The following is a 10,685-nucleotide window of genomic DNA, read 5'->3' as shown; positions in this document are numbered from 1 at the left end:
GTTGACTGGTCTGATCGTTGAGCTACAGTCTAGAGTTGATAGAAATCCCATCAAGTTTTGAAGACCAATCTTCCTGTTGGTGACTTCTGCGAGTTGTTCTAGCTCTGCTCTTAGAGTGATACATAGTCAGTCTTTCCATTCTTCAGATGACACTGATCTAGTATTTGAAAGTTACTCTGGACTCTGCTTTTGTTCTATCTTCACTTCTCCAAGGCAATGGCCTACTTTCTCCAAGGCTGTGCCTACTTTCTTCCACTGTGCATTCTACCGAGTAGTTTCCAGATATTTCTTTAGCCTACATTGCTTCTCTGGGCATTTTTTAATTTGTGTAGGACCCTTATAAAATGGCCTAGGGCTGTATACAATACTTCAGATGTGGCCTGCCCATGGGCCTATACTTAAAGGTCACTGATTACAGACAGATAAATAGATATTTACATCTATACATACTTATGCTTATCTGTGTATCTTTGTATATATAAGGACTTAACAGGTACACATACAGAGACAGACACTTTTTTAACAGTGACACTGCTGTTTTGATACATATGCTCTTAAGTCTTTAACAACTCTGAAGAACACAGTGTTCTATTAGGTCAGCCCCCAGAAAGGTCATAGTGGTGACATGATCTCTTACTCCGGCTGTAGGGCTGGACATGGACACCAGGGGTGGTGATGACCTATTGTATTTGGAGGCCTTCCAGAAGAACTAAGTCTGTTAGCCCAGGGAAGGGACATAAAGAACCTTACAAAGATAACCTTGAAAGGTTTCCCTTTTTTGAACATTTATGTGGCATTGAATACTTTGTTTGATATTCCACAGGTGTTAAGAGCTTTGTTTTCTCTTAGATTTCCAATAATTAAAAAAATAGACATAAATCCTTCAAACATTGTTTTTACCCATTCTTTATTTATAATGACCTCTCTCCTGCCTTCTCTCATTTTTCTCCTTCTAATCCCTCCAAAGCATACTACAGTATGCTTTATTCCAACAAGTGAAAGTCCTAAAAGAGAAATAGTTCACATACATATGTGAGGCCTGACAATGAGGGCTTAGAAGAAGTCTATAATCATTTAGGAGAGAACAGCTTTAGTAGCACAGGTTTGCCATAGCTTGCTCAGAGAAGCTGTTTGTTTATTTTGTAAAGAGGCAATAGAGAGAAGGAAACACTGAGCTTCAATAATAAAATGACCTTTCTTCTGAATAGATGAGCTTCATAAGTTAAAATGATTCAGGGCTCTGTCTAATATCTGGGGAATAGAGTCCTCTGTTTCTGAAGACAGATGTGATTATGACACACAGTCAACAATGTTTTCTTCATGATTGTTTGGCTTGACTTTGGGGTTTTCTGGGAGGGAAAGGGAGAGAAAGGGTTGAGGACTTGGACAATAATAGGAATTAAATGGGAATGTATTTGTGGTTCAATGTCTCTATTACAGAGTTTTATTGTTGGCTTAGGTAAAATATCATTTGGAATTTATCATAAGAAAGTCTCCTAGGCCTTTTGGTAGACCATTCTCAAATTAAAGGATACAATCTGAGTCTCGTGAGGTTGTTTTTCATTAACTTAACAGAAAAACCATACTCATAGAATGAGGAACTGAAGCCAGGATGTGGGTTTCTTAAGCTACCATAATAGTACAGTTTAGAATGTGGTACATATAGTACAGTTAGTTTATAGATAGTTCTTTTATGACATTCAAAATATGACTCTGTCTGTTCTAAAACAAGTTTTGGTTTAAGTACTTAGGTGATTCTAACAGCTCTGTGACAACAATACCAAACGTATATAGTCATGAGTAGTGAGGATGTCCCATGCCCATGCCTCTCAGATATAAGAAATAAGAAAGAGAGAAAGAAAGAAAGAAAGAAAGAAAGAAAGAAAGAAAGAAAGAAAGAAAGAAAAGGAAGGGAGAGGGGAGGGGAGAGAAAGAAAAAGAAGAGAAAAGAAAAAGAAAAGAAGGGAAGAAAAGAAAAAAGGAAAAAAATTGGGAAAGAGAAATTAGTTGGGCAAAAGAAAAACTGGATGGCAGGCTGGCCTTCAACATGTACTGGTAAGTCATTCAATTTTTATGTGTCTCAAATGTTAAATATTTAAAATGGGAACAAATGTATCAAATCTACCACCTTACTAGTATTAAACTGAGAAAAATAAAGCATACAATACCGAAGAAATATTCTAGGGAAAGAAAAAACAAATTCACAAGGATATTTAGTCTGTATTAGCTGGAATATGTTGCTGTTCTCATGTGTCAGATGCTGTACTTGCTGTACTTAGTAATTTACTGATATTATCTAATTTAATCCTCATGATAGACTTAGGAGGTAAACACTGTTATAATGCCTACTTCATAGATAAGGAATGGAGGTATCAACAGGATCATAGGAAGTGAAGGAGCTTGGATTTGGATCTAGTTTGTCTAGCACCAGAACTAGCTCTTCAATGTATTATCTAGCCCCTGCTAGATTATAAAACATTCTTGGTTAATATGGGAAAAGGTCCTGATCTGTAATATTACAGAGTGGTTTCAAGGCTTAATACTCAATGGATAAGCCACTAATGTCATGGCTTATAGCTCTGAGGTGGCCTCCAATGATCTCCACTTCTTAATATTCATGCCCTTTTGTAATGTCCTCCCCTTAGGTGTGAGGGATTTCATGAGTCACTTCTAAATGAAATGCAACACAAATGAAAAGATGTCATTTCCAAGATTAGGTTATAAAATAACTATGGCTTCCATCTTTGGGCATTCTCTCTCACTCTCTCTTGGATCACTTCATTCCGGGGGAAAGCCATCTACCATGTTGTGAGGCAAGGCAGCCTCGTGGTGAGATAAGGTCTGCTAATGGTCACATGAATGATACAGATCTTCTGGGGTCTGCCGACAGCCATGTGAATGACTGTAGACGCAGATCTTGCCCTAGCTGAGCACTGGGGTAATAGTAGCCTTGGCCAAAATCCTGACTGCAGCCTTGTGAGAGACCCAAGAAACCTCTCCTGGATTCCTGACCCACAGGAACTGAGAGATAACAAATATGTGTCATTTTCAGCCAGTAAGTTTTGTAGTAATATTTTATGCAGCAATAAACAAAATATTTTATGCAGCAATAAAATAAAAATAAAATAATGGAGTAATATTTTATGCAGCAAAATAAGCAATAAATAAAATAAAATATTTTATGCAGCAATTAAATAAGCAATTTATTTAAATAAATAAATCTATGCAGTAATATTTTATGCAGCAAATGTTAATGAAGTGGCTGATTAAAGAAATGGAACTTTCCCAAGCATCCCTCCTTCAACTCCTTCAATAAATGCTCACTGAGTTCTTACATGCCAGGCATCAGATATGGTCCCTGCCTTCATACTGCTGAGCATCTGATAAGTTGTATAGTGGAGGGAGAAATTTTTTTAAATCATTAAAAATCAACTTCTTTCTGAAGAAAGGAGTAGAAATAGACAATATAGAGCCAGCCAGAAGGACTTCAATTCCAGTCTCCAGATACAAGATATGGGGCAAATAATTTCTCTGAGCTTTAGTTTCTTCATCTGAACAAGAGATGATACTATCTCTGAAAAGTTTGTGGGATTATATAAAAGAAGGCATGAAAAACATCTGTCATGAATTAGGAGCTCAGCAAACAACAATTCTATTACTCTTATTGGCCTTTGAAAAGTAGAGAGTAATCAACCATATTTTGCAGGATTGTTCACTTTATAAAATATATGTATGGGCGTCTAGGTGGCTTGTTTGGTTAAGCATCTTTGGCTCAGGTCATGATCTCAGGGTTCTGGGATCAGGCTTAGCAGGGAGCCTCCTTCTCCCTCTCCTCCCTGCTCCTACTCTCTCATTATCTCTCTCGCTGTCTTTGTTTCTGTCTGCCAGATAAATAAATAAAATCTTTAAAAAAATAAAGATATATGTACATAAAATGTTTAGCACAGAGCAAAGTCTATTTTATATGCATCCAGAATAGTAATTACCCTTAGTTTCTATAGACCCTATAAGTCAGATCACGGCTATAGAATATGAAAATAATTTTATTAAAAAAAAACTTTTATGGGTTCTAATTTTAATTTAAAAATAATTTATCCATTTTATTTGTCCATTTTATTTCTTTTGCAGAGGTCCTCACTATGAGCCAATGGAAGAGATGAAAAACAAGAATAGGATGAGATATCTAGATTTACAACAAAGCAGGGTGAAAGCTGGTTAATGGAGATCAGAATTCTGGGGTTCTCTGCTAGCCTGAGTGACCACCAATGTCTACCACCAAAGTGAGCATCAAGTGGATTCAGTCTAATGAGTACTATGTAGCTTATAATTAATGGTCCCTTAATACAATTATTTTATAAGGAACATTTCTATCATATGACAACATAAAGGATTTAATGTTCCACGTGAATTTCCTAGAATTTAACCAATATGCATCAACATGGTAATGACTAGAGTAATATGTAAGAACAGAAAGACAGACACACACACACACGCACACACACACATACCTTGCCCAAATGAGAAGTGAAAAATCAATATTAGAGTATATTGGATTTTATTTCTAGAGGAACTAAATATGGCCACTAGATGGCACTGGAGTCTGATTTCGTCTTTCTAGTTCCAGAACCATCTCTGGGAAAAACAACTGTAAGACTATCATAAATTTTCTGAGTCAGTTACTTGCTTATCTGATATGATGCAAGGTATAAGACATTTTGATATTCTTTTTCAAGTTACTGGCAATCTTCTGTCAATAAATGAACATACTGCCAACTCAACTTGAAGCAAACTGATCTTGTCCAGACAAGTGAGTTTTGTGATTCCTTGAAGAGCTTCCTATAAGTAAATTTAAGTTTCCACAAATGAAATAGATTATAATTTCAAATGGAAAAAGCACGATATGCCTCTCCCAAAGTGCTGACTCTAGCTCTCCATTTCCTCTAGCACATCTAGGGTAATGCCTAGAAATCCATTCAACACACTTGTGCCAAGACAAGTGTTCCAGGGTCCACTTAGGTACTACGAGGCAGTTGGGCACCTCTTTGTGGAATTTACATTCTGGTGGAAAAGCCAGACAATAAGCAAATGAGTAGATACAATTATTATATATGCCATGAAGAAAATCAGTGGCTAACATGGTAAGGACAGTGGGGTCAAGAGGAGGTGCGTTTGATGAGGCGGTTAGAAGTCTTCTCTGAAAAGGTGAAATTTGAGCTAGAACTAGAATAAGATAGAATCTACCACAGAAAGAAGGTCAGCATGGTAGAAGGAGCAAGGGAGGAAGGGGAAAGAGGTAAGAAAGGAGCTGGGAGAGGCAGGTAAACCGAGTCTAAGAGAGACTTAGAGTTTGTCTAAGGGAGACTGCAAGTTTGTATTTCATCTTGTTATGTGAGTCACTGAAAGGTTTTAAGCAAGCAAATAGCACATTTGATTTACATTTTAAAAAGATCATTCTGGCTGCCAGTGGGCAATGGATTATATGACACAGGATAATAACAGCAAGTGCTCACTATATGTCTATTAAAGGAATGAATGAACAACTATGTCCACTGTGGCTAACACCACTAGGTGCTTATTATTCATTGAAATTCATTTTATCACATTGATAGAGTTAATAACACTCTTAAGATAATAGTTCTCAAGCTTTAGCATCCATCAGAATGAACTAGAGCACCTATTAAACACAGATTGCTAGGCTACACCCTTAATCATACTTTTAGACATTACTTCCTCCCTCCACAGCTTCTGATTCAGGAGATTTGGGTGGGGCCCAAGAATCTGAATTTCCAACAAGTTCCCAGATGATGCCGATGTCACTGATCTGAGGACACTTGGAGACCCACTGCCAGAAGATGGTGAGCGTTAAATGCCATCAGCTATTAAAATAAAAACAAACACAACGGGGAGAACTTAGTTCTCTTATGGTTCAGGCTTCCGGATCTTAGAGACCACATTCATCCTTCTCTTGTTTTACTAATGTGGGAAATATTTGTTCTCTGGACAAGGATAAAGTCTTCCTTACTAATAGAGCCTCATTTTTGTTCAGGGTTATTGTGTCCAGCTCCACAGTTTAAGTCAGGATTGGCTTAGACCAAATGTGGCAGCCCCATTCCCCTAAGCCAGATACTCACTATCCCAGCCTCCCTTGAATAGCCGTGGGACACCAGTCTAACCAAGGAAAAATAATAGCAGTGTACTAAAGGTTCTAGGAGACTTTCCTCCCTAATAAAAAGGAGAGTAGGGAGAAAAGAGCCTTTATTAATAGGAGTTCTGGTCAGTAAATACTCTCATGTAGAAAGAGCCGCAATTTCAAAAATGTTAATACTTGTCAGGCAGTGGTGTGCTGGTAAGTGCTTAACAACAGGCTCTTGGCAATAAAAAAAAATAAAAAAAAAAAAGAGGGGGGCAGCCAATTGCTAATTTCCACAGCGTAAATGCTCCTAAATGGGTAATTTTAAGGTACCTAGTGAAGTCACTGAACAAAAATGTGAAGAGATGGTAATGATAGGTTCTCACAAGCTAGTATGAGCTGGCTCCAGCAAACCACTGCCAGGGATTTTAAAACCTAAAGGTACAGTACACCTTATCTTGAAATGTAAAGAAAGCAAGCCTAATCTTTCATGTTCCTGTGCACATAATCTCTCCCAAATCCAAAAGCATAGTGTCTCACACAAAAAGACACCCAGATTTGTGGTTGATGAGGAGCCCCCTTGCCATGACTATTTACGTTTTATTGAAATGTAAGCATAAAAGTAATTCTCTACAGAATTGTATTCATTGTTTATAGAAGTATCTTAGAGCGCTGGAGTCTTTCTAAGGTTCTTCCACAAATTACCTTCTTATTCAGTTGATTCTCCTTAGTGCTAAAAGAAAATAATCCTTAAAACAAAGGAAAGCAAACTTTATTTGAGGGGTACCTCTGAGGAATCAGCATCTAGGTCCTTCTGTAGAGCAGTCACCAATTTCCTCCTCTCCCCCACATCCCAATACTCAAGCTTCTGCTCAGTCCAATACTCAAGCTTCTGCTCAGTCATGTTCGAAGTTTCAATAACTTACAAATTTTTCTAGCAAATCGTTCCTGATCCTCACTGGACATCATACTCTGCCCTCTATCAAAAATAGTTTCTCCTAGGCTCTCTCTACCCTCATTGTGTTGCCTTGGTATGCACAATGCCTCTGCCTAGAGTGCTCATTCAGGATTTCCCAAACTTTGTGGATTACCAGAACAACATGGGAAAGTTACCAATACAGATTCCTAGATATCACTCCTTGATCTACTGAATCAGAATCTCCAATAGAAGGAGCCTGGAAATACATGATTTCAAACAAATACTCTGATAATTTCTATCTGAAGTTTTAAAAAAAACTATGCTTATCTGTCTCCTTTTCACTGCTCAGCTCCCTCTTCCTTCCTGGTCCCCCAAATAGGGTTACATCCTCTTCTTAATTGTTTTAGGCTAACAATATTTAGCATTACATTTTAGCCTTTGCTCAAATGAACTTTATTGAGTATCCTTCCCATAAGATTATAAATTTTGTAAAAGTAGAAAGTGTCTTGTTTATGACTATATCTTAAGTGTCTAACACCATCCCTTACACACAGTAGATGCTCAGTAAATATAGGCTGGCTTATTGACTCATAGACCCATCTCACATCTGTGAGCCATGAAATATCTAAAGATAATGATCACTTCATTGAGGAATATGCATAAGTGCAAGCATATCTGTCTGGCCCTACAACCTAAATGCGTGTCCTTGTGCCAGTCCTATACTCAGTCTGGATCTCAATTTCCTTAGTTCTAAATGAAGCAGATTAAAAAAGAATGGATTAAAAGGGAATGCTCTTAGTGTACTTAGTTAGAACATGTTAGAGCTAAGTGTGAGCATTAGAAACCTGACATAATTGGAGAATAGATAGTCTTGTCCTAAGGCAGTATACATATTAGGTCACAGTCCATCATGGCTATAGATCCTCATTAGAGACATCTAGCCAGAAGTGCTTGCCTTCCTTTCTAGGGTGACTTTCAGTTCCTGCTGGGACAGGCCCTTGTGGTGTTGACTGGGTTGAAATCTTTCACCCTACTGTCTCCATAGGGCAAATGTTCAGCATTAGATATTTAACGCCATATGTCAACAAGGAGGCAGTGGAGGGTAGCTCCAAAAGGAGCTTTTTCAGAAGAGCACCATGTATCTGTTTTCATTTCCAAACCAAATGAGATGGATTAGGGAATAAACATAGAATTTGCATCAATTTCTTGATTCTTAAGGATCAGACACCTTAATTTATTTTATTTTTCTATTTCTCAGTTTTTCCTGTACCAAATGCTAGCCCTTGTGGGCATCCATTCTCTTTTTGGCCATGCTCACCAGTTTCTTTGGCTAAAATTGAGAAATATGAATCTTAGGGACCGGACAGGCATTCAATACCTATATATTGCATTCATTCTATGTGCCAGATGCTGTACCAGTGAGCTAACCAAATGATCTGTCACATATGACCAATTAGAATTAGAGGTGACTTCTCTAAGTCCATTCCTGGAATTTGGAAAACAGAATTCTTAATCATAAACCCAACGGACAAAAAGACTAAGATGTTCCCAAACTGACCATAGATTATTAGAGATGCAAGAAACTGCCAGGATGCTCTAGTACCACGATTCTGAACCTTTTTCAACCTTGGTTTGAACAAAATCTTATTGGAAGTTCATTGTATAAAATGGTTACAAGCACAGCTGCTAACATTGGCTCCCGAAGAATGGAGGTCCCGGAGTCCCACCTACTTTATCACACTGATACCTGCTGAGGAGATCCCCTAAATTCAGTTTGAAAATCATGCATCTACTACAACACCTTCCTTTCATAGATGAGAAAACCTGAGTTGCAATTAAAGGCAATCACTTTCTCATCACCGTGGAACTCATCAATGAAGGAGCCAGGCCAGAACCAGGGTTTCCTGACTGCTGGTTCAGGGTATGGTTCCCTTCACCATAACACAGAATTTACTCCTTCCTAATGCATGTGATTCCTAAAATCTGTCCTCTGGTCTGTTTAGATATTTCCAGAAGGACTTGATACTAGCATTCAGGAAGGTCTTAAGGAACAAACAGAAGCCAAACTCAGCCAGTCCATTACTTAATTAAAGCCAACAGATGTATAAAAAAATGATATCCTACTCTGGGTACAGATTCAGAATCTTCATCCCCCAAATCACTTGAAAGAAGTCAGAGTAGAAATTATAAGTCTGGCAACACTATGCCCCCTTGCAGAAACATTTGGTCACTTACTTACTATAAAATAAAACTAACTCTACAAAAAGCATTCAGATATTGCCGAGGCCCTCACAGAATCATTGGAATCACCAGCAGGTTGGAAGTGAAAGGGGATTTCAAGGAGTCCAACATGTGTAAAGCTTTCCTTAGCGTCCTTTAAGAGAACGCTCTTACTTGCTTTGTATATACTATTTGATCTGACTTAAAATTCCAGTACAAGCTAGGGGCAGAGATTATCTGGGCCCAAACCAAATGAATTAGTCTAACATGATACATTAATAGGAGAGACCAAAAAGAAAAGCATTTTGTTTTACATATTGTTACCTGGAAGCATAATTTGTGACTCCCGAAGAGGATAGTTTTACTGGTTACTACTGACAGACAAATTGTATTTGTCCCTTTGTATTTACTTTACCATTAATAGAATTGACATAAAAATATACTATCCTCAGAAACGGAAGTCTGCCTTTACATTTATTTAGCCATCTTTCATGATTTTTCTTCCAGGAACCCGTCTATACATAGCAAATTTTGTTACTTTGACTTGCCGGCTGCTCCCTGCCAACCACCGTATGTATCTTTTAATTAAGTAGAAAAGAGATCTTAAAAGCTCACATAAGCCTAGGAAACTCTATTTCTGGCTGACAGCAATGTCTCCTCATTTGCTAGCAAAAGCACAGATTGACAGAATAGAATAGATCAAGAAAATTGATCGTTACTCATATGCTGGATTGAGTCAATATATGTAAATCCATCCCTATTGCTGGCAGGCACTGAGATGCTTGCCATGCAGAACAGACACAGTTACAGCCTGTTTTCTAGTCCAAATGCCAGCTTTTTGCTTTAATGCAGCAAAACTACAGTTATGTACTCGGAAAGCTCTTTTGTATTCATAACAACTGCAGTTTGAATGTGGTTCAGGACAGAGAAACTGTATTTACGAGCCACCATCTCTTCTGACTCAATACAATTTGCAGTAAATACAGTTTAAGTTAGAGCGATGGTATAGATGCTCTGGGAATTTTCTTTGTGGTTTTACTACATTTTGGGGAAACGTTTTAAATGTTCACTGCTTTCAAGTTCATTTCTTTAAAGTGAACAGCCTCACATGGTTGTTGTGAAGATCAAGTGAAATAATAGATATGAAAAAGGCTTTGAAAAAAATTAAAAGCATTATGCAAATGGGAGACGATTATTATTTTTTTGTCTCAAGGTCCTTTTACTTAAGGGCAATGCTCTCTAGTTATCCTAAGCCTGTTTTAATCTTGATTTAAAATAGTGGAATATTCAAAGTAGCAGTGCATGAAAAGAAGGCTTCAGAACATAAAATACACATTATGTGTTTAGATATCCCTTAATATCTTTTCAGAGAGGAATAATTATGAATCTCATAGTATCAAAGAAGAGTCGTGTTTC

General features: G+C 37.6%; 1 long non-coding RNA gene across 1 annotated transcript; it reads left to right on the top strand.

Moving 5' to 3' along the window:
* The first annotated feature begins 1,716 nt into the window (after positions 1–1,716).
* On the top strand, positions 1,717–10,312 carry LOC144311803 (uncharacterized). Its single transcript, XR_013377316.1, has 4 exons — positions 1,717–2,055; positions 4,129–4,280; positions 5,743–5,855; positions 9,777–10,312. It is a non-coding gene; the product is annotated as an uncharacterized LOC144311803 (long non-coding RNA).
* Positions 10,313–10,685: the final 373 nt, after the last annotated feature.

Source organism: Canis aureus, chromosome 4 (assembly GCF_053574225.1).
Source record: "Canis aureus isolate CA01 chromosome 4, VMU_Caureus_v.1.0, whole genome shotgun sequence".
NCBI classification, from domain to species: Eukaryota; Metazoa; Chordata; class Mammalia; order Carnivora; family Canidae; genus Canis; species Canis aureus.
The sequence above is the reverse complement of the archived record's forward strand: the minus strand, read 5'-3'. Positions and strand labels throughout refer to the sequence as shown.